At 45.1% G+C, this 23,265-nt stretch overlaps 1 long non-coding RNA gene across 1 annotated transcript; it reads right to left on the bottom strand.

Moving 5' to 3' along the window:
- Positions 1–1,660: 1,660 nt before the first annotated feature.
- Positions 1,661–22,530, bottom strand: LOC140683616 (uncharacterized). The gene is made up of 2 exons (XR_012054797.1): positions 15,116–22,530; positions 1,661–3,830 (listed from the first exon to the last, which is right to left on the bottom strand). It is a non-coding gene; the product is annotated as an uncharacterized lncRNA (long non-coding RNA).
- Between the last annotated feature and the right edge of the window lie 735 nt (positions 22,531–23,265).

Below are 23,265 nucleotides of genomic sequence, written 5' to 3'. Positions count from 1 at the left end.
TCGGCCGCTTTCCATCAAGCCTGACATGCATATTAGATGCTCTCTGCCTGAAATCTGTCCCTTGAGGTTGAAGTTCAAAATCTAATAGTGCCTCCTGGCCCTAAAAATATGTGTCAATCCATCTAGGCAGTGGTTTTGCTTAAAGGTAAAGCAATACAAGGAGTTTTCAGGTCTGGATGGAACAATCGGCGATTATGGAGTTTATCTTGACATTTATTAGTTGTTGGCAGTGCTTCCAGAGAGCTAAGCACATTCCAGGCAGCCACACAGCATCCTTTGGCTGCACCAGCTGGTAGTTAAGGACATGCAAAGACTAAAGGAAACAGCAGCAATAAAAAGGTGTTTTTAAAACTGGGGGGCTTTCCCTTTGTCATTAAAGCTCATTTGAGTCACTACTTGTCAGAGGGTGGCAGTTTCTCAGAACGGGAAATATCCATAGGGAAGGGAGCTGCAGGATGACCTAGATGGGCATGGTGAGGTCAGCTGGAGCCTGGGCTTGACCCTCTGCAGGTGTGAGGGGTCCCATAACCAACAAGGACTTTTCTATAATCTGGGAAAAAAACCTATTGCTTGGACAAAGAGCTTTGGTGACAGTGACAGAAGTTGTGACCAAGAAGGACCAACACCAGTGGTGCCGGGACCATCTGTGATGGCTGGTGATCCTGAAACCATGGGAATACAGCAGGTCATTTTCCACTAGAATCCAGAATCCAGAAAGGCTGACATTCTTTGGGTGCTCCTGCCCATCAGTGTCTGGTGCTGTCCTGGAAGCAACGATGGAGGAAGGATTTGGATGTCCCTCGGCTCTGCCCAGTCTGATAAATCACAGAAACACAGAATCCTAGAATGCTTTGGGCTGGAAGAGACCATAGAGATCATCTCATTCCAGATCCCTGCCACAGCCAGGGATACCTTCCACTATACCAGATTGCTCAGGGCCACGTCCAACCTGAAATCCCAAATGACATCCTGAGACAAATGAGCATTACATGGCAAAGTGAAGTCACTGGATCTCAGTTTTGGCTTCTCCAGCATGGACTGAGTAATTTCTGAGCAGAGTTTTCACTCACCAAGCTATTCTTTAGACTATTCCCTTGGGGGCTGCCATGTGACAGGAAAAAGCCTTTTCCCTTCTTCCAGAAGAAAAGTTTCTTCCAGCAGATAAGAGAAAATTCTCATTGCAGTGACTCTTTGTGGCAGAGACATAGTGAGATGGATGGCATGAGGAAAAGATCAGGCAGCTAAACATATCACTTTAGTCTTTCAATACGTACTTAGTGATTTGGGGGTTTCCTTGTAAGTCCAGAACCTAAAATTCAGTTCTGAACTTTTATCTGCCTGACTTGGGTGGGCCTTTTAACCTGTCAGGGCTTTTCTATTTGGAAAGTATGAGTAACAATACCAGGTAACCTCAGTAAATGCAGAAAATGCACCCCTGAAGTAATGTGCAGATCAGAGAGAACAATATCAATGTCCAGAGATTGCAAAAGACTGTGTAGAAATGGTTTTAAATTATGATGTATTACTTTCTTGGGGTAATCCTATATTTCAGAGTTATCTCATACCACAACCTGTGTCTCTTCAGAATAAAGCAGTGACAACAAAAGCCAGATCAGATCCTAATACACAGATCTCTGTAATTTCCAACGAACTTTAAAAATTATTTTAATTATTTATACACATTTATTTGCAATAAAGCAGACTGCTACCAGTGCACATCCTCTAACAGACCCCCAAATACTGATGTTCTCAACATAAACTTCTTATAAGGAAATTTATGATAACTACATAGGGTTAACCAACCACCTGTGGCTGCTCTGAGTGCACATGGCACAGCACAGGTGTGCTGAAAGGGGCCCTGGATAATCCCTTCTCCAAAGATGAACCTCTCTGCTTCCTTGGATGAAGGCAGCAGCCACTGCTGCCCAGACCTGCTGCTCCAGGCTGCTCCCAAACTGCCAAAGGCATTGGCTGTGTCTCTCTGTGCTCCTTTTGTTTGCAGCCATAAAGAGCAGGAGATAATCACAGATGTGTCAGCCCAGATCCAATATCACCTTTTGGGTCCTAAATCCATTCTGTTAAGAAGGCAGAAACCTAAAGAGGCTGCTGAGTCTGGGTTGGGGCACTCCCACTGAACAGCGCAGCAGCCCCAAAAGGGTGGAAATGGCTCAGCTTGAAAGTTTTACAAGTGCTTGGGAGGAATGAGGGCTTGTGAGAGCCAGACAAGATGCCTGGGAGCTTAAACAATGCTGAGTGTGGCTCCAAAAGCGCTCCCTGTGGACAGCCCATCCTTTCAGCACAGCCAGAGGTTGCCCGCACGTCTTTAGAGCCCGTTGCACGCCCCACGTCACTCTGATTGTGCACAGCAGCTGGGAGCTGAACAAATAAGCAGCCACTGCTGTGCTGGATGGGGGAACATCCTGGTGCTGCTATGGCATTCCTTGTCGAGTTTTCAGACTCAAATGGATCCCACATGGGGGGAGTGCATCGGGCTCTGTTGGCAGGCGGGAGATTTGGAGGCTGGAGCACTCTCAGTCTCCTGCTTGTGGAAAAAAAGCATCTTTTATGTTTCCTTGCCACCAGGACAAGGGGCTGGAATAAATAATGAAGTGACCCAGCCACTCCCCTGCTATTATAACAAGCAGCTGGGGGGCCACCAAACCCGGGCACCGTGCTCGTCAAACAGGCGCTTTCCCTCTTGCCTTTTATTGGGATTCACTGGTGGCACTCTGGGGGTTTGTCGCTTCTTTCTTTGCCTCCCACTGCCCAGAGACACTACCAGTAAAACCCCAGGGTGATATTAAAAAGGGGAGGCTGGGCTGGCAGCCAGCTGTTGCTACCAGATGTGCCTGTGAGCATCGCAGAAAAAGCCAATTTAGCCGATCCAGCCTCCTCGCAAAGTGGAGCCCATTGTTTGAAGGGGCACAACAAGCAACTGCAGTAGGTTGAATAAATCCCAGGGCACAACTGGGGAAAGCTCCCAGAAAGGTGCTTATTGCTGCGAAGAGAGGCTGGAGAGCTCTTCAAGCAAATAGTAGGTGCTCAAACACCGGCACTATGGCAACAAAAATAAACTTTTACATTTTTAAACTCACTGTGAGGATAATGGGAATGAAAAGTGTGTTTAAAGGATCAAAGTGAAGTTACCCATGTATCCAGGTTGGATGGGGTTGACCGAAAAATCATAGAATCACAACGGTTTGGGTTGGAAGGGACATTTAAAGATCATCTCTACCAATCTCCTGCAATTACCAGGGACATTTTCAATGAGATCAGGTCGCTCAGAGCCCCATCCAACCTGGACTTGAATGTTCCCAGGGATGGGGCAACTACCACCCCTCTGGGGCCAGGACTTACATGACCTTGAAGATAAAGCAGGGTGGAGTCAAAAGTAGATGCCCAAGTCTTTTGTTGATGTTTCAAAGCCCCCTTCCCTCCATCCTTCCCTTGTCTGGAGTCTGTGCTGCCCTCACAGAGGTGATGCCCACTGCAGCCCACAGGGACTCTTCTATCTTGAGCCACAGCCTCAAGGAGCAGCAAAGAGATTAATTTGGTGATGCCCTGTGGACCAGCTGCTTTTCTGGGCCTGCTGCCTCTTCTTCTGGAAAAGGAGAGGCGCAGCTGGGGGAAGGAGGCTCCAGCTGGGAAGGTGGGGAGGGTGAGAGGAAAACCATGAGGGAAGTGCCTGAGCAATTTCACAGCAGAGGCAGCGTATGAAGTTGCCTCGGTTCGTGGTCTGCACTCTGGGGTCTGTCTGTGGGAAGCCTGCAGGGGTGTTGCAACCTGCCAGTGCCAATAAACATCACCACAAGACCAGAGGAGATCAGGGCCTGCAATATGAAAGGCAAAGAGAGGAAAATTAGAAGAAAAAATATGAAGTTAATAAAAATCCTTTATCCAATCAGACTCTAAAGAGAGCACAGCCATGGGCTGGAAGGAGCAGCCGGGCGCTTCGAGCCCTCACTTTGCTTAATTACCTAATAGCTTGCAGAGCTCCTCCAGCTTTATGAGTTGCACATTTACGTGCAGCTGTCCTGCCTTGCAGGAGCCGTGGTAGCTGCTGGAGGGAGTCTCTGCCCATGCCCCCTGCCTGCATGCAGGGCAATGGGGCTCCGTGGCCCAGATGCTCCACATCTCAAGGTTTGAAATAGGTAAATCCCTTTAGGTAAATAATCTTTCTTATAAACTATACAATTTGCCTACTAAGGGGGAGAAATTCCCCCTCCCTGCTGTTTGCACAGCAGCTCCTCTGGGCGGTTTGTCTGAGCCCCTGTTCCTGGGACACAGGGTTGATGATTTCATGAAGATCAGGAATTGTGCCTGTGGCTTGCTGGGGGCTGGCACAGGCCCTGCTTTGGTTTTCCTGCTGCAATAAAGCCCCTCCCCAGCTCAGCTCCTGGCTCCTGCTGGGAGCAGCTCCCAGAGCAGGAGGGGAGTGGGATGCTCGCATGGGGCTCTGAGCAACCTGAAAACCTAGCTGAAAACATCCCTGCTCACTGCAGGGAGGTTGGACTATATGACCTTTAAAAGTCCCTTCCAACCCAAACCATTCCCTGATTCTATGCTGGAAAATTTTTCCCCAGTGATAGGTGCAGTACATCACAGGAGGAGTGGAGGACAAGGACAAGGTAGGCACACATATTCCCAGGCTGAGGGCAGTGCCTTGGACTCTGATAAATAATGGGTTTGGGCACAGTCGATGTTTTATTTAGTTCCATGTCAGGCTGAGGCAGATGTAGTGAAGTTTTCCTCCAGGTTGGGCAACTGAGAACTGCTGAGGTGTGTTGTCTTCCCCATGTTGTGGGATCCCTGCTGCCTCCCGAGCATTTTGTCTGCAGGCTCCATCCCAGCATCCCAGTTTTGCCAGAGCAATCTCCCTGTGTCCCCATCCAGTGACTGAGCTGCAGGCTCAGGCATTTCAGGACTCCTGTGCTGTCACCCTGGCACCAGGCTGTGCTGGCCACCAGGACAGCTCTGTGCAGGCAGAGAAAGCCAAGCCCTGCCTTCAGCAGATGGTGAGGTGCCAGGAAGAATTCTCTGTGCTGAGAAAGGACTGCTTGGTACCTGCTGTCTCAGCATTCCCAGGAATAAGCAGCGGATGAAGACATCTCTGATCAACAAGAAATTCTTTGCCAGATGCCCATGACTGCAGCACTTGGTTTTTGATTAACATCTTGCTTAGCAGGGCAAAACATAAAGGAACCACATGCAGCAGTGCTTGTCCAGAAGTCATTATCTCTGGGCTTTGGTCCCAGCCCTTTTCTGGGGCAGGATGTCTGCCCAGATGGACATGCAAAACCCTGATGGCTTTTTCAGGGCTCTGAAACCCAGAGGTCAGAAGTTACATGCATGGTTGACATGCAGGGATGAACACTGACCATCTGAAAGGAGCTGGGGGCTTACTGCTGCAGCTGAGCACCATTAACCCCACCTGGTCATTAATCCCCAGGAAATTGAGTCATATCACAGAACTGGAAGATAAATGAGCTGAGGGGACCTTGTGGGATCATCTTATCTGACCCTCTGCCATGTGAAACATCAGAGAGCCTTTGTTCCAACACCTTTTGGTGTTGCAGGCTAAAAATGAGGAAGGAGAGAGAAAGGAGGAGAAAATATAAAGTGCTTAACAAAAGCTCCAGTGATACTGACTCAGGGCATGCCCAGTTGTTGTTCCCTCTCAGCTGGCAGTCAGGTGAAGGCATAACACAGATGCTTTGAAAATGCTCCAAGTGCTGGAACTTCTCTGCTCTGGAGACAGGCTGGGAGAGCCAGGGGTGTTCACCTGGAGAAAAGAAAGCTCTGAGGAGATCTTAGAGCACCTTCAGTGCCTAAATGGGCTAAAAGAGAGATGGAGAAGGAATTTTATCAAAGTCATGGGGTGACAGGACAAGGGGGAAGGGTTTTAAACTAATTTAGAAGATATTTAGATTAGGTATTAGGGAGAAATTCTTCTCTGTCTAGGTGGTGAGACACTGGCTCGGGTTTCCCAAAGAAACTGCAGATGTTCCATCCCTGGAAGTGTCCAAGGCCAGACTGGACAGGACTTGGAGCAACCTGGGATGGTGGAAGGTGTCCCTGCTTATGGCAGGGCATGGAAGTAAATGATCTTTTAGGTTCCTTCCAACCCAAACCATCTATGATTGATTCTGTGACATCTGAAGGGGGAATATTTCTTATGGCACAAATTATCTCACTGAAAGATTTGTATTGAACATCTGATTTGTTCATTTGGAAGACCTTTCTGTATTCTTGTTCTACTTGAAATAAATACAGCAAAAATTCAAATCAATATTGTGCCTTTAGCAGATGTGTGAAAAAAGTTCACACAGATGTGTCTTTTTCTGCATTTTGCAACTCCATTTTCCAAATCTGGGCTTATTGAGAAATCATTTTATCACACCTGGAAAATATAAGTAAAATAAACATTTTTTCATACTCATTGATATTTTTTAAATAGAACCTCTAAGGCTTCTATTAAATCCCAGTGGTTTTAAAAGCAATACAGATAAGTAAAGATGTTCAGGATTCAGGAGAAAATTTCATATCACTTGAGAATAAAATAAGATAAAACAAAAATTCCATTCTGTAAGTATTAAACAGAGAATACCAGGATAGAAACAAATTTAAATTTATATATTTAAATATATAACCTGTTCCAGTGGCTCATCAGCCTCTGAGTAAATAATTTCTTCCTAATATCTAATCTAACCATGCCCTCTGTCACTTTGAAACCTTTCCCCATTGTGCTGTCACTCCAGGCCCTTGTTCCAAGTCCCTCTCCAGCTCTCCTGGAGCCCCTTTAGGCACTGGAAGAGACACCAAGTTCTCCCTGGAGTCTTCTCCAGGATGAACAATCCGAGCTCTCCCAGCCTGGCTCCAGAGGAGAGGAGCTCCAGCCCCCTGATCAACTTATCGGCCTCCTCTGGACTTGTTCCAACAGTTCCATGTCTTTCTGGATTTGGGGGCCCCAGATTTGGATGCAGAACTGCAGGGGGGGTTCAGAGGACAAGGTCTAGTGGTGGATTGACAATTCTGGTTCAACTGTTGAATTTGATGATCCTAAGGGTCTCTTCCACTAAAATAATTCTATGGTTCTATAGACTGACTTTTAATCTTAAGTTGTCCTATTATCCTGTTTTTAAGGTTTTATTTCAGGCAATCAGGCAGCAGATATAAACATAGTGAGTTTGGTGCAAGCTTGGTGGTTACACAGCCTGAAATCAGCTTTAATACCAGATCTGACCCTCGTGGCTCCATGGATGAGCAACAAGTGAATAATTGCTCTTTCTGCCCTAAACCCATCCTGCCAGCATGTGATGCAGTGAGTGGGTCTGGCTCCTCTATGAGCTCATCACACGTGAGGATTTCTGGAGACAGGGGGGATTTGTGAGCCCCAGACACTTCTCCGTGGCTGCAGAGGGCTGGTCCATCTGCTGCCTGGTGTTCACTTATGTGGAGTCAGAGGAGCTGGCTGCCAGCTCCCAGCAGACAGATCAAACCAGCATAAAAAGGGATTAGTATCTGAAGACCGGATGGAATTCCCTGACGTTTCCCCTTAAAAGTTTCAGGTGGAGGATAAAGAAAAATCTTGTAACCCGAGACCTTCTGATGTCCAAATTGTTATGTTACATAGGAAATCTCCTTCTTTCTTACAGCCCCTGGTGGACTTTCACTGATGAGTGAGTGGGCCATCTGCTTAATTTCAATATTAATGTGTGTGTCGTGCACTTCCAAACTCTTTCCTCCCTGCGCTGTCCAGCTGCCCGTATCTGAATTGTAGCTGATCCTGCTCCAAAAACCACAGCAGGGCGTGTAATTAATGAGGGTAAAGTTGTGATATGATAAGTGCTGCAGTGTAGTGTGTGGTTGGGCCCATTGTTAACCCCAGAGCTGTTAATTTCAGGGCAATGTTTTCAGACGATTTGCATGGGAGATAAGCAAATTCATCTGTATTACAGCAATTAAAGTATTTAGCACTTATCCAGCTGAAGATCTTAAAGCAATTTGTAAACATTAATGAATTAAACTCCATTTTTCAATCAAGCTGCAAACAAGCTTACAGTGCTATAGCTCCATATCTAGAAAGAAATCCAGAAAAGTGGGAGAGAAATCCCTGTTTTACCAACCCAAACTGAAAGAAACTGCCCCCAATTTCTATTAGAAGTTATAAAAGGCCTGTTGTGTGGATCTGTCCTTCCTTGGACACCTGGGAAAAAACTCCCTTTAACTTTGATGTCCATTCAGTGCTAGGTTTCCTGTTACAGCTTAATAGTGAAATATCCCTTTACCAAAATGGTGTTCAAAACATACCACTGATAAATGAAGGAGGAGCGGGTGAGTTTTCCTGTAGTGTTCTGATCTATACTAGGGAAAAAATGTCTTTTATGCCCTATTTATCTATGTCTGTGTCTTCTCTGTCTCTACTCAAAAACAAAATGAGAAGGGTCTACATTTTTCAGCAGTCAGTTGGGGGCTGTTCCCAGCTCTGTGTAATCAGTTAAAAGAGTCTTCATGCTTTGCAGTGGCTCCAGCTCAGACCCTGAGGATAAATCCTCCTTCTTTTTAGTTAATTTAAAGTCAGGTAGCTCTGCAATAAGCTGGACAAACTCACTGAGTGAGCTGAGGATGTTTTAGCTGCCCAACAAGAAAAGCCCTCATTAATTAAACAGGACCTGATTCCATAGGTTTGCAGGATGCAGCTGTGCCCTGCAGGCATTACCCATGGTGGGATGGGAAATCCTTGGCAAGGCAGCTGAAATGGTTGCTATAGGGGTTCACAGCAGGAATACAGACTTGGCTGGATGTGATCCTGATTGCTTGTGCCAGGCATTTACTACTCAGTTAAAAGAGTAAACAGGGACTTCAAAGCCTCATCAACCTGCAAATCAGATATATCCACAGCTGGAGAGAGACTGTGCACAGCAGAGGATGGGAGGAGATGGGCAAGATCAATCTGAGCACAGGTCTGAGGAGGAGCAGCTGAGGGAGCTGGGAAAGGGGCTCAGTCTGGAGAAAAGGAGGCTCAGGAGGGACCTTTGGCTCTCTGCAACTCCCTGCCAGGAGGGGACAGCCAGGTGGGGTCAGGTTCTGCTCCCAGGTAGGAAGGGATAGGATAAAATGGCCTCAAGTTGTGCCAGGCAAGATTTAGACTGGATATTAGGAAAACCTTCACTGGAAGGTTGTTTAGGCAATGGTACAGGCCATCCAGGGAAGTGGTGGAATCACCATCCCTGGAAATTTGGATGTGGCACCAGGGATGTGATTTAATGCTGGGCTCAGCAGCGCTAGGTTGACAGCTGGACTTGATAATCTTAAAAGTCTTTTCCAGCCTTAATGATCCAATACTTCTGTGATTCTAAGAGAAGAGCTGTGAGCATCCCCCCTTTGCACATGGATAAAGGGTCGGAGGAACATCCAGCCAGATTTGCAAAGAGCTCGACAGCCAGCACCAGTGTCATACACCCTTTAGGTGTTCCTCTAAGTGGCCATGCTTTCTGAAGCCTAAGTGACCTGAGGTGACCATCTCTGGCCACCAGTGTCACAAAAAGGTGGTTCTTAGGTGCTCTGTTCACACTTAAAAATCAGAGCAGGGTTATGGTCTCCATTTCGACTCAATGATCTTTGAGGTCTTTTCCAGTTTTAATGATTCTGTGTTTTCACCCCTGACGAGCTCTGAGGACGGGTCCTGCTGCGTGGGGCATCCTGTTGTTGTTGCCTGAGATTCTTGTGGGCACCCCCTGTGATCTGCAGTTTTGTGGTGAGATTTGCAGTTTTGTGTCAGAAAAAAGTGTGAGGTGCTTCCAGCTGCAGTTTTTAATTCCTGGTGTCACCAAAAAGAATGTCTCCTGGGTCTTTGTAAAGCCTAGGGAGAGATAGGGACCCACAGGGAAGAGGAAAGCTGCATTTATTTAGTTGGCATTCCCTGATGTATGAGCTGGGACACTCATCGTAAGCTCTTTGCTCACAGACAGAAAATAATCACTAACAGGAACTTTTCCCCTTCAGCTCATCTGGAAAAAAAAAAAAAAAAAAAAAAAGTGTGCCAAGAAAACTCCTATCCAGGGGCCTCCTAGACACTTTCCCAGTGCCAGAGGATGATCTTTGAACATCTGTTACAGCTCTGCACATGAAAGGCTCACAGGCACATTCGTTTGCATGTCCAGCCATCCTATCTCCAAGGGGGATGCGCTCATCGCTGCCGGAGCTATCTGCAGGATGTGATTGCTCATGCTGCACCCAGGTACTTGGCCAGTGAGGGGGGTGACGACGTTCTTGGCATCACACCTGCCCCGTGTGATGAGCCAGGGGTGGGATTTGCGCATCCCTGTCTCCCCTGCCCGGCATCAGAGCGGCTGCGAGCTCACAGCTGGAGCTGGCCGAGCCCAGCAGCTCGGGAGGGAGGATTTCGTCTCTCCTTTCGAGGCAGAGCTGTGAAAAGATTTGCACTTGATGGGTTTTTCTTCTCCAGTTAAACTGAAGGTGCTCAGTGAACTTGGTGGCCTTTGGTCTTTGCTTCAGCTTCTGATGTTTTTTAGGTGAAGCTTTCTTCCCTTGGGATGACTTGCAGGAAGAAACACAGCACCCTGACCCCTAAAATGCAGCTGGAGCTTTCCTGTTGGTTTCAGAGCAGCCCCAAAATCACCAAAGCACTGTCAGGAGCTGGGCCCAGCTGTTCTCAGCTCCTGTTTGTTTGCTTTGACTACAAAACCCACCTTCACCAAAGCAGCATCCTCAGCTCCCTGTCTGCCAGAAGGATGCCACTTTATGTTGCTGTGAGTTTTACGGCCCTGCTTTTATGCCAAATTGGCTAGAAATCACCCCAGAAGGGTCATCTATGTGCAATGCCTTGTGCTCTTTGTTATTTTCCCAGTCAGAGTTGCTCAGTAAGCAATGCTCCCCTGGGCAGCTCTTACAGGTGAGTCAGACAGGGTCATAATGCTTTGGTAATCTGTTTTTCTCTCTTATCTCTTCTAAATATTTATTTCAAAGAAAGTGTTTGGGCTGTTCTTAGGGCAGAGTTCAGTTCAGTGCACTGCTGTATCTTAGAGTCACAGGCTCATTAAAGTTGGAAAAGCCTGCTGAGACCACCGTGTCCCACAATTATCCCATCACTGACACTGTGCCCACTAAATCTTGTCCCCAGGTGCCACACCCACATGTGTTTTGAACAATTCCAGGGATGGTGATTCCACCACTTCTCAGGGCAGCGTCACCTGTGAGTGCCTGAGCACCCTTCCTCTGAACAATTTTCCTAATATCCAATCTAAACCTCCCCTAGCACAACTTGAGACTGTTTCCTTTTTTCTTATCACTTGTTACCTGGAATGATCCAGCAGCGTATCCATCTCATACTGGGATTTAAGAATTTTTACATGGTGCAAGAAAGGCAGAGAACAACAGCTGGTTTCACACAGGGCACCAGGCAAATGCCACACCAGTGACAGCTTTTGGTCACCAGTGGTAGGGGCTGGGGTTACGTTGCTGGGAGATAAAACATTTTTTCCTTGGCTAAATGCTGATCTGTGTGGTTGTGGGACTGCCTTCTTCAGAACAAGCAGACACAGAGATGGGGCAAAACTGCATCCTAAATCTTACCAGAGCATCAGTCTCTCTCTCTCTTTTTCTCAATCTCACCCCATTTAATTCAACTCTTACTTTCCAATTTGCAACAGTGTGTTATTTTTGTCTCTGCAGACACAAATCCAAATCCTGATCTCGTTAATGTTAGTGGCAAAACTTCCAATAACTTTCAACTGCACCAGGACTTGGCTCAGTGATGAAAATGTTGTTCTGAAGGCAATATGTACTGCCACAAGGCTTCAGACATCCATAAATCCATCAGGCCAATGAGTATTTCCATCTGCCATCCAGCATTTGGAGTCATGTGTGTTAACAATATGAGTTAGAGAGTGAAAGTTACCAGCAAATGCATTTCTGCAACCATTTCTCCCCCCTTACTGATGAGGCTTTTGCATTTACTGGCAGAAGGATAAGAAACAGCTTCCAGAACACAGTAGTTTCTGTGTAGGTTGGCTCTTGAATGTCAGTGTGATGGACACCTTGAAAATGTAGTAAGAACTAAAAAGGTTGGTTTGATTCTAGGCAAGCTGAGCTTATTTCCAAGCTCTGCCACCAACCTCCTGTGCATCCCAGGGCAAAACATCTGATCTCACTGTGCCTCCATCCCTTTGCTGCAACATTTCTAACTCTTGTCCTTTGCCTATGCAAAATTACAGGCAAGGCTCTAATAATACTAATACTACTACTACTACTACTAATAATAATAATAATAATAATAATAATATCTGGTTTATACACTATGTCAAATCTCAGCCACCCGTATCATGCCAGCTACATTCTGGCAGGACTCACAGCTGAGCAGCACACACGGCAAACCTTTAGCTGGAAAAAAAAAAAAATCTTCCCCTTTCCCGGTGAATAATTTTAGGACTAGACTGGTAGCAAAGCCAGAGTGCAACCTGGAGGCAATTTCACTGGCATTCTGAAATGAGTTTTATTTAAGTCCATAAATGTTTTTGAAAAGTCTGTTTCAACAGAGGCCAGAGTGCCCTGGGGTGACTCTCTTTAAAGAGCTTTGTTTGGTTAATAATGGTTTGTAAATGCTGTCTGTCGGAAGTGCTGCTGCCACTATCTTGGAAAAGTCTCTGCTGGGAAACACAGGTACCTTGTGTTTGCTGAGGTGTTTTCCTGGTGTTTGCTGAGGTGTTTTCCTGGTGTTTGCTGAGGAGTTTTCCTTGTGTTTGCTGAGGTGTTTTCCTGATGTTTGCTGAGGTGTTTGAGTAGTCTCCTTTCCAATAATGCCTGCCAGTGCCCGGACCCTGTGTGGCCACAGTGGAATGATGCTCAGTTGAATGGCCATGGTCTTGTGCTACATCCACACATCCAGTTCTTCAGTGCCATGTGGGAAGTCACCGTGGGGAGCAGATGGCATTGCCCTGGGATTTGGGGAGGTGAACAGCTTGGGGAACTCACCAGATCATTTCTGAGCAAGGACAAGCCCTGGCAGATCTCTGCTGCAGCTGCAGCTGTGGTGTGGATAAAGGACACATCCCACCTGCCAGAGGTGAGATTCAATTCATGGCACAGAGAGGGTCCTGCTGGGATAGTGAACAGTTGCCATGGGGATGCCCTGAACTAGGAGCCAAAGCCACAAATCCCGTCATGAACTGTTAGAGAAAGAAAAGATCAGTAATTTCAAACTCTATATTAGTATTTAGTGGGAAGTAGGACTTCTAAATGACATTGAGAAATACTCAGAATTGTACTTTCTGCTGCTACCTCTCCAAGCATGGGCTGTGTGAAAACATGCTGCCTGCTATTTCTGCTAAAATCCAACAGTTTGGTTTCTCTGCAATCACTGTTTCAAGCCTCTGGGTCCTTTCAGAGGGCCTAGCTCCACCTTACAGGGACCAGCAGCACTATTTCCATCCCTCAAATCTACTCCAGCAGCTTCAGTTTGGATAAAATTACAGCAGCCATCAATCCTGTGGTCATACTCCAGAGCCGACGCTAATCACCACAGAGGGGAAGGAAGCAATTTTCTTCACACTTTATTACTGTGCAGCTCCATGCTTACAGATCTCAGTGCTGCTCTTTATTTTCCATCCTTGAGGAGCATCCATCACCATCCAGTGATGGAAGGGCTGACAGAAAACCAGGCTGGACAGACCAATGCTCTGCCCAGACAGAATTCACCTGACCTAATTGTGGCTGCCTGCAAACTTGGCTGATGCCAGATAGCCTTTTCTAGTTGGTGGAGAGGGTCAGGGGATGATTCATTCCATGCTAGGAGAGGTGCCTGAGGCAACCAGGATAAATCACCCTTCAGAGGCCCAGCTCTGTAGGTGGAGCCCATATGATTCACCCCTGTGAGATTCCAAATTTCTTGATGGCTGTAGTGGAGATAGGTGTTCCCCATCTCTCCACGAGGCCATGGGTGCTGTATTCCTGACCCTCTGCAGCAGTTCTCCTTCAGATGAATGAAATTCCAGAAGATTTGCTTTTGCTTAATACACAATTGCCCCAAGCATGCTGCCTCTTAGCCAGTTGATGCAGGACACTAGAGCAATATGGATGTGTCATGATGATGATGATGATAATAATGATAATAATAAAGATTGCTGGTTTGGAAAAAGGAAATATAACAGCTGAAACTCAACAGAAGGGGCTAGTGAGAAGTCCTGTTCCAAAATGATTGTGCACTGAGATGATGTGGAAGAGGAGGGGAAGTTTTATTAATTATCGTACTTAAACCTGAGTGCAACGGCAAACATTGCTGCTTTTAAAACTTCCCAGCTGTTCCTTCCTTTGTTCTGGTGACTGCTTGGAAGTTTGAGCAGTGATAAAAGCAAGGGCTCTTAAAGCAGTTTGCAAAGTTGTAGGAGACTTTAAACAGCTGGTATGATAAAACACCCACATTTCCCCTGACAAATGTAAGCTCCACCGGTAGCTTTTAGTACAGGGATCTGTACCAGAGCCATAAAAGAAATCAAACGGTTAAGTGTGGAGGTGAGGTCCTGGGTTTTCCCAGCTCAGTAAAGATATATCCAACCAGCCATTATCACACAGGTGCACGTATATCATTCAACATCAGACATCAAGGAAAAATAATCGCCTGGAGCGAGAGAGTAAAGTTCAATGAAAGTTTGATAGCGTTACACACCAGCACTCCTGAAAGGATAATCAGACACACACACACACACACACAAAAAAAAAAAAATTACTCCCATGCTTTTGTTTGGTTGATGAGTTTGGGTTTTCTGGCTGCATCAAATGAGATCTGCAAATCTGTCTTCATTAGACTTCTTCTAAAAACAATTGTACATTTCCTGGAAGCTCATTAACAGAGGAGCATTGCCAGGCTCTTATTCATAATGACCCTGATTCAACAAAATAGTTGAACATGTGCTCTGGGACTGATGATTTATAATAGAAAGTATAAAAGGAACCCAGATTTCTTCTAAGCTGTAAAAAAACTAAGCCCAGATTTCATTTGCATTTTTAGCAAAAATTCTGATCAATCCCTCTTTTCTTTGATCTGATTTGTTTTAAATAAGATGTCCAATATCTACCTATCTATTATTTCACCACTCACCATAAATTCATGCTGAGCTTGAAATACTTGATGACTTCACCTCAGTATCTACTGATTCTTCCTTTTCTCTTCTGAAATACCTCAAATACTCCAGAGGCTGGGAGGGCAGCAGCTGTTACCTGTTGAGCACAGTGATACAGAATCATTAATGATTTGGGTTGAGTCAGGCTGGAAGGTTCATCTGTTCCAACCCCTGCCACAGGCAGGGACAGCTTCCACTAGACCAGGTTGCTCCTGTCCAACCTGGACAGAGCTTGAACAATTCCTTTGAACAATCCTTTGAACAATTCCAAGGATGGGGTATCCACAGATTCTCTGGGAAACCTGTGCCAGGGCCTGACCAGCCTCAGAATAAAGAATGTCTTCCTAACATCTAATCTAAATTACCCTCCTACATCTTAAAGCCATGTAGGTAAAGGTCTTTCATGTAGGCTTAAATTTATTTTTTAATAGATTAAGTATCTTTTCCTATTGCATTTTCCTCACTAGAATAGATTCCCTGTTCCTGGCTGAACTGTGATCCAGCTTTGGCTCTTATTCCAACCACCTCCAAGGCATCAGCATCTACTGCTGCTTTGCCCAATTTATTGCTACTTCACCATTCCTGTTCCTGTAGGATGATAGCCCAACAGTGATTAATCCCTTGCTACATCCTAAGCTCTGTACAAACATGTAGTCAGAGATTAACATCCCTCTGAGAAGCCTATAACCTAAACAGATTAAATAAATTAGGAGGTAAAGTGATTTGCCAGGAGGAAAAGCTGATTTTTGGATTTGCACCTGACGGCGCCAGGTCTTGGTGCCTGTTCATTAATCCCCCATTCCCCAGGGGAGCACGAGTGTTACCTGCTGGAAGTCCTCAGCTGGAAAATGTTCCAGCTACAGCTTTGCTATTGCAGTTCTGCTGGAGACAGACCACTCCTTGCTTGACACATGGAGTTGTATGAAGGCTCATTACAGAAAATGTTTTATGCTGTCGATCTTCCAAAGCGTCGTCGCTGCCAGCAGGGCACTGGCTTCAGAATGGGTAGATTGTGCTTCCAAAAGCTAATTAAAATCATTAGTGGCTCCCTCAGATCAGTTGCCAGAAGCTATCCTTCATGACAGCAACCTCACATTCCCCTTGTCTGCTTGGATACATTTAAGAGTTATTCTGAAGTTTATTATCTACCTTTTTAAAAATAATTCATGGTTATTTTATGGTAAGGGGAGACATCTTAAAATGATTATGTATACCCAGATAAGCAATAAAAATCACAGAGGTCAAGAAAGAGAGGGCCTGTTTTGAATGTTACAAGTGTTCTGTATCTGCTGCTGGGTTCAAGGCCAGAACCTTTGCCAAATCCCCCGAAGTCAGATATTTTTCCACTCTCTGCCTGTTACAAATGGAAGCTACAAAGCCACTCAATGGGAAGGGGATGGAAAGATGAAAGGGGAATTCTCAAACAGAAAATAGTCACGAGACAATATCACCATTTAGGATTTCTTTTTCTTTGCTCTGAATTTCTATTTCCCTCATCCCCCACCATTCCCAGGTTTGTATCCTTTGGAAATGGATAGAAACAGGAGTTTCATGGAAGCAAGTCTATGTCTGTAATATGGATAGAAACTTTGACCAGGATTTATACTGCTTACCTGCACACCAAAGAGCAGAGCTGTATTAAGTCCCTGGACTGAGAAGGGTGGTTCAGTCCACTGAATACAGGTTGTGACCCTCAATAAATCAAAGTAATACTGCTCTCCTCTGAACCCTTTCTTGTCCTGTCTGTTTCAAGTATATTTTATTACCCTTCCCCCGTTGATACAGTGGATTCTTCAGGTGCTGACACAAGGCATTTTGAGATTTGTAAGCCACATTGCACCTGCAAAGTGCCTGGTGACAGCTGTGAGAGGTGCATTTGTTCCTGCTCTGCTCAGAGCTGCTGGCTACAGCCATTTCTATGGAATAGCTTTCATCTGTAGTTATGTAGATTTAGACTTAGACATTAGGAAGTGAGGGTGGTGAGGTCCTGGCAGATTGTCCAAAGAAGTTGTGGCTGCCCCTGGATCCCTGGAAATGTCCAAGGCCAGGTTGGATGAGGCTTTAAGCAACCTGGTCTAGTGAAAGGTGTTCCTGCCCAGGGCAGGGGATTGAAAATGGATGATCTTTAAAGTCCCTTACAACCCAAATAATTCTATGATTTTGGCTGGGAAATTAAGTGTCTAAAACAAAGGATTTGAGGCTACTGGGAGCAGTTCTTTGTGTGGTGGATTGCTTTCATGGACATGGAAACTCATGCTGGAAACATGGTTTTAATAATTAAATTCATTTGGATATTTTATGTAGAGTGTCAGTTTAGCTTTGTAATAATAAATTCCAGTTTTTCTTCTGTTTGCAGCAATTTAACTCTTACTGGAAGAATCACTTCTGTTCTGCTTCTGCTTCCCACTCACTGATTAGCTCTAGTGCCATGGATTTATCCACCCATATGGTTTTTAAAAAGCACGGGATCACCTGTAAGATGGAGCTGCCCATTGCATCTCTGCTCAGGGATGCCAACGATTCCAGCACAGCAAAGAGCAGCTCTGAGTGGTTTTGTCCAAAAAAGAAGATGGAAAGAATGTTCTTTGTGCCTGCCTCCTACAGTGAGCATCTTCCATGGTGATGTAAGGTCCTGGTCCACTTCCTGCCTTTCCCACCTGGAAAGGCTACATTAACAAGAATAACATTCCCTGGCTTTAGCTGTGCTGCTGCTCAGTAAGGATTTGCTAAAATTCACTGAAATAGCCATTGAACCCAAATATGAACATAATTTTCTGCAAGTCTGATTTCTGCCATGCAGAGAGGCTGTACCTGTGGCAGCTGAGGCACTCTGCTCAGTGACAACCACCTTTACAGCCATCCTGCAGAGAAGCAGCAATCCAGCCACATTCATCAGTTCATAATGAATGACCACAGTTGCTCTGTGCATCCCTCACCTAATGACAGACTGCCTTCAAAAGTTTTACAGTTTTTTTCTTCTTTACATAATTTTTTTTTTTTTTGTAGTAGGAAGCATCCTTCCAGTGAAAATAAGACCATTTGATGTTACAATAAACCATTCTGCTGGCTCAAATCAAAGATGAGGCACCGAGGTGTTGTAAAAATCTTTGAGTCAACGAAAGACAGCTGGTTGAATCATTTCCCAGATTTTCATATGACTCATAAATTTGTTACATAGTGAGGAAATTCCGTGAAAGCTTCTTGGCAGGCACCACCAGTCTGACCAGTAGCTAAGAAACACATAACCTTCCAGTTATAGGGAGGGAGCAGTGTGTGGAGGAAACAAAGAACTTTCTGCCTTCAGGTTTGAGCCTGGGGTCAGTTAGAAATACAATTCTGCCACCAAAGCCAAAATCCTTCTGCACAAGGGGACAGAACATTGAAGTGACAGTTCTGGGTTCTTATGACAATGTCCAGAAGAGTCTTGTCTCCTCCTCTCTCTCATTCCACCCCACTGCACTCGAAACAGAAACACACATGTCCAGACTCCACAGGGGTGACCTGGTGGTGCAGATACCTCTATCAGCCAAATACATAAAATTAGACTTTATCCATGTTAACCAAGAGGCATAAACTCATAAATGTTTTGGGTTAGAAGGGACTTGAAATATCAACCCCTTCCAATCCTCTTCCATGGGCAGAGACTCCTTCCACTATCCCAGGTTTTTCCAAGCCTCATACAACCTGCCTTGAACATTTCCAGGGATGTGGAAGCCACAGCTTCTCTGAGCAACCTGTGCCAGTGTCTCACCATCTCCTGAGGGCTAATTAAGCACTAGAGCAAGACAGGCAGCCCAAATTCTGTCTTATTTGGGCATCTAACTAATGGCTAAATTTGAGATGTTTATGCCACCGTGATCCACATTTCTTTGGATAGTTAAAGGGGAGCACCTTAGAGAGCCTCTAAAAGGAAAAGCCTGGCTACTGTGAGCAGGTAGGTTGGGTACTTGTGTTCCCAAAAAACCTTCAAAGCTGTGCTTGATTTTTTCACTCTCACCAGTGGTTGTGTGTGGACAGAAAGGTCTTGCTTCAAGGGAACCAATTAATTAGACACCTATAATCTTGGCACAGAATGGGGCACAGTGGTGTGGACCCCAAATTAAGCTGCATACAAATACTAGGGATCATCTCGTGCTTGTGTTGACACAAAGACTGGGCCAAGATCTTGCCTAGACCTCAGTACCTTTGAGCCTGGAGTTGTCTCCATTACCCCAGGAAAATGGAGCTTATCCGCAAAACTCCTCCAGCTTCAGAGGTTGCTGGTGCAGAAAACTGCACCTGAATTTCTCAGTGATCCCTTCTTTGTGGCCAGAGGAAAGGAAGAATAGGTTCCTCTCATCTCAAGCTATTGAAGTTCCATGTGACCTCAGGTATCATGCAGATAATCTCACAATAATTTTCTTTCATGTCCCTGTGATATGTAGACAATAAACCCAGGACACACTCTTGAAAGCTGGGGTGTAGAATCATTGGTAGCTCTACAGTAAAACTCAACAATGCAGCATTTGGTTGCTCTGTTTGGCGTTTAAGCTTTACACCTTGTTATCTTTTGAGGAAACCCCAAGGCACCTGTCAGGGCTCTGCATGTCTCAGGTTGTAGCACAGAATCTGAGGTGCTTTGGGGTGTTGGCAGACAGGTCAGCTCAGGGTTTTTCCCAGTCACTGGTACCAAACCCACAAACCCACAAACCCACAAAGCCACAAACCACAAGGAGTAATTGACTCCAACATGTTGGGTTGGGTGATGGAAGTGAGACTGTCCGGGTTAGAGAGTGTGAAGATGGTGGGGACCACCTTGCAGAGACTTGGGGACCACCAGAGAGGCATGGGCTCCTGTTTGGGGCCCACCAGTGCCAATATTTGAACCAGTGCTTAAGCAGAAGATGTGTGACCTGGCATTTCGCCTCACAGAGTTTTCACACATTTAATTAATTCATCAGGTAATTCAACAGCCATGGACCATCACAGATAAAAGTCTCACTGAAACCCCAGTGCATGAGTACACACAGGCCCAGGCACATCTAATGGAACGCGGCTCCCCAAACCCCACCGTGCTTCAAATAGCCAAAGGAAACACAAATGACATTTTGTTTCTTCCCTGTGAAAAACACTTGCAAAACCCTGACCAGCAAGAATGGATTGCATTTCAGGGACTTGTTTATTCATCCTAAGCTCAAAAGATTTAATAGTTTAAATAAAACATCTGAATGAGGCTCCGAGTATATGAGGCTCTGAAATGCTCTTTTTAAGAGACAGACGCCTGACGCCTTGGAGGAGCTCCTCAGTGGCAGAGAGGGGTTTAGTGGCTTCAGTTGGCTGCAATTAAAGCTGATCAGGGCTTCGAGCTGGTTGACAACACAGAAAATCATGCCCAGTTCAGGCCTCCAAAATGCCTCCCTGTGTCACATACTTGTCACAGCTTTAGCTTCAAATTGCAGCATGAAATACGCAGCCCATCGCCAGGTTAGGGGTAAAAATGTTCCTAGGAATTCAGAAACTTTACCAAACCATTATTCTGACTGCTTTCCAGATTAAGCCTATTTTTTTTTTCTCTCTTTCTTTTGGTTGCTTTAATTTACTAGAGGAAGCAAAGGCAAATAGTTTAATCATAACCATCCCTAGGGGCAATTTAGAATCATTTTCTCATTAGTGCCTATAATATGCAGTATAAGTAATGCTCAATCAGATGGTGGCTACAAAGGCCTGTGCAGACAGTGAAATGAAATGCTCTCCAAAGCCAGGAATAGATGAAGGAGAATAATCTCGTCTTTTTGTATCTTGCCCCTTTGCTGGTGGATGAACAGGATTTTTCCCCCCCTTTATTCTCTTTCTGGTTTGGGGAGGATGAATCAAACTTTCTCCTAAATAGTAAAATCAAGTTATAGAAGTGGAGCGATTCCAAGACTATTAAGGCTCCAGGGAGTTCAGTCACAGACAGCCAAAGGCAGGAAGTATTTGAAGGGGGAGAAGAAAAAACATGAGGGAGCAGGAAATACGTGCTCCATAAAGATGACTTAAGCAGGAGACATGTGTCACACATCCATAAGGAGGGTCCAACGGGAGTACCTGAGGATATTTTAGGAGAGACAGTAGCTTCAAAGGCTTCTTTTTCCCCAAAAAGATTCTCAGCCTGAGATGCAATTACCCCCATCCCCAGTTTCATCATACCACCTCATGTGGGTCACGACTGACATCAGATCATGGAAATGACTCCCATTAAAAATGGTGGGGGCAGGAAGTTCTTGTACCATCTCTCCTACCAAAGCTAGCACACATGGGATTACTCCCCTGAGTGTAGCTGGGTGGATAAGCAGAAGTAAAATGTTCATTATTGGATGGCCACCACCTCAGTGGTTCCGCTTTTACTCCTGTCGCGTGCGATGTGCTGCTCAGTGACAGCTACACCACTTAAATGGGAGCTCATGGATCATCCTGACCATGATGGGGAGCCCAAAGAGCACTGCCTGTGATTCCAGCACAAGCTGGGAGCTGAGGATGGTAAATTCTTTCCTCTTTCCAGGGAAAAAAATCAGTAAGACTCTTAGCTGTGCTCCTCTCTGTATTTCTCGGGAGGCTCTTGCCTTGCTCAGGGTGGTACCTCATGGCTTTGATGGACCTTGTCTGGGAGAAGGGCAGATTCTGGGATTTCCTGCTTTCCAGCTGGGCCAGGGTGATGACTGAGATTGGATATTGTCTCTTGAACAACTCCATATTAAAACAAATGTAGTGGCTTCACTTGTCTGTCTTTTATAGGTTGGAAGAGACACTGGTGCTGCTCCCAGCATCCACAGAGATCAAAGGTATGAAATTGGACTCCATAGCAAGGGGTTTTGCAGATCGTTTTTCAGGATCATTCAATGAGGGTTTGAACCTCCCAAGTTTCACTTAATTCTTCATAACTGAATAAAACCAAAAATTCAAAGTGAAACTCAACCCAGAAATCCACATTCAGCTTGGATTTGGATGGAAACCAAAGGAAATCATTTAATCCCAACATGGTTTCTACCAGAAGCTCTGCTTTGGTCTGGGTTTGGTTGAAGCTCAGCTTTTGCTTCCCTTTGCTGAATACTTAGTGTAAACTCTGGGATAAGAAGAAACAAATTCAGGAAATACTTGTGTATTTTCCTTTAACGGTTCAAAAATATCCCCTGAATTCTATCAAACACATCAGTTCCATGAAAGTCCAGAAAATACATCAGTCCAAACTCTCTGTAAATTAGAAAGAAGATAAATTTGTCACTGTTTATCTTCAACACAAATACAAATACCCCATCACTGGAAGACTTGGATATGTAGCCTGCATTTTTTTCACATAGGTGGGGAAAAAAAACTTCAGAAAAGATTATTTTATTTGATAAAAAAAAATGAAAGGCTTAATTAATGGCATAAACAATCTTTCACTTTTACAAAGTCTGAAGGAAGAAAAAGCAGCATATTTGCTGCTACAAGACACTTGGAGGATTTTTTCCCCCGAGATCTCAAAAATGATGGTATTATACAAATGTCTTATTGGGCAACAGGCTTTGAGTGATTAAGGACAAGGCTAATTATTGTCTTATTTAATGAATCACAGCAATGAAAAATCTATTAAATAGGAGGATGTCAGGACTGTTCAGATAGTACATGATAAGTGAATAATGGGTATGGAAAATGGATATTTCTTATTTTAGCATGTGTTTGTGTAAGTCTGTGTAAGGCTTGTCTGGCTCATATCCTCTTGACCATGAGAATGTGGAGCTTCATAGGAAGGGACAAGAAACCATAATTTCTGCTTATGGCATGAGCAGATTTTTAGTTCAGCCAACAATTAGGGGCAGCCTGAACTCAGAAGATGAAGTTCTTGCTCCTTTGGGCTCACAGTCGATTTGGGCTCTGTAGGTCTGGATTATTCAAGGGCAGGTTGGACAGGGCTTGGAGCAACCATGGCAGGGGTTGGAATAAGATATCTTTAAGGCCCCTTCCAGCTGAAACCACTCTGTGATTCTGTGATACTACTGTAAACTGGTATTCCCCTTTAGGCATTCTGTGTGGTAAAAATACTTGTTTACAGAGTTTGGGGTATTATTGTTACTCCACAGGGAGCACTGGGCATCTGCAAACTCTGTGCTTGGCAAACTCACACCCTGGA

This window comes from Taeniopygia guttata, chromosome 3, assembly GCF_048771995.1.
Source record: "Taeniopygia guttata chromosome 3, bTaeGut7.mat, whole genome shotgun sequence".
NCBI classification, from domain to species: domain Eukaryota; kingdom Metazoa; phylum Chordata; class Aves; order Passeriformes; family Estrildidae; genus Taeniopygia; species Taeniopygia guttata.
Note: the sequence above shows the minus strand (reverse complement) of the source record. Positions and strands in the feature narration are given on the sequence as shown.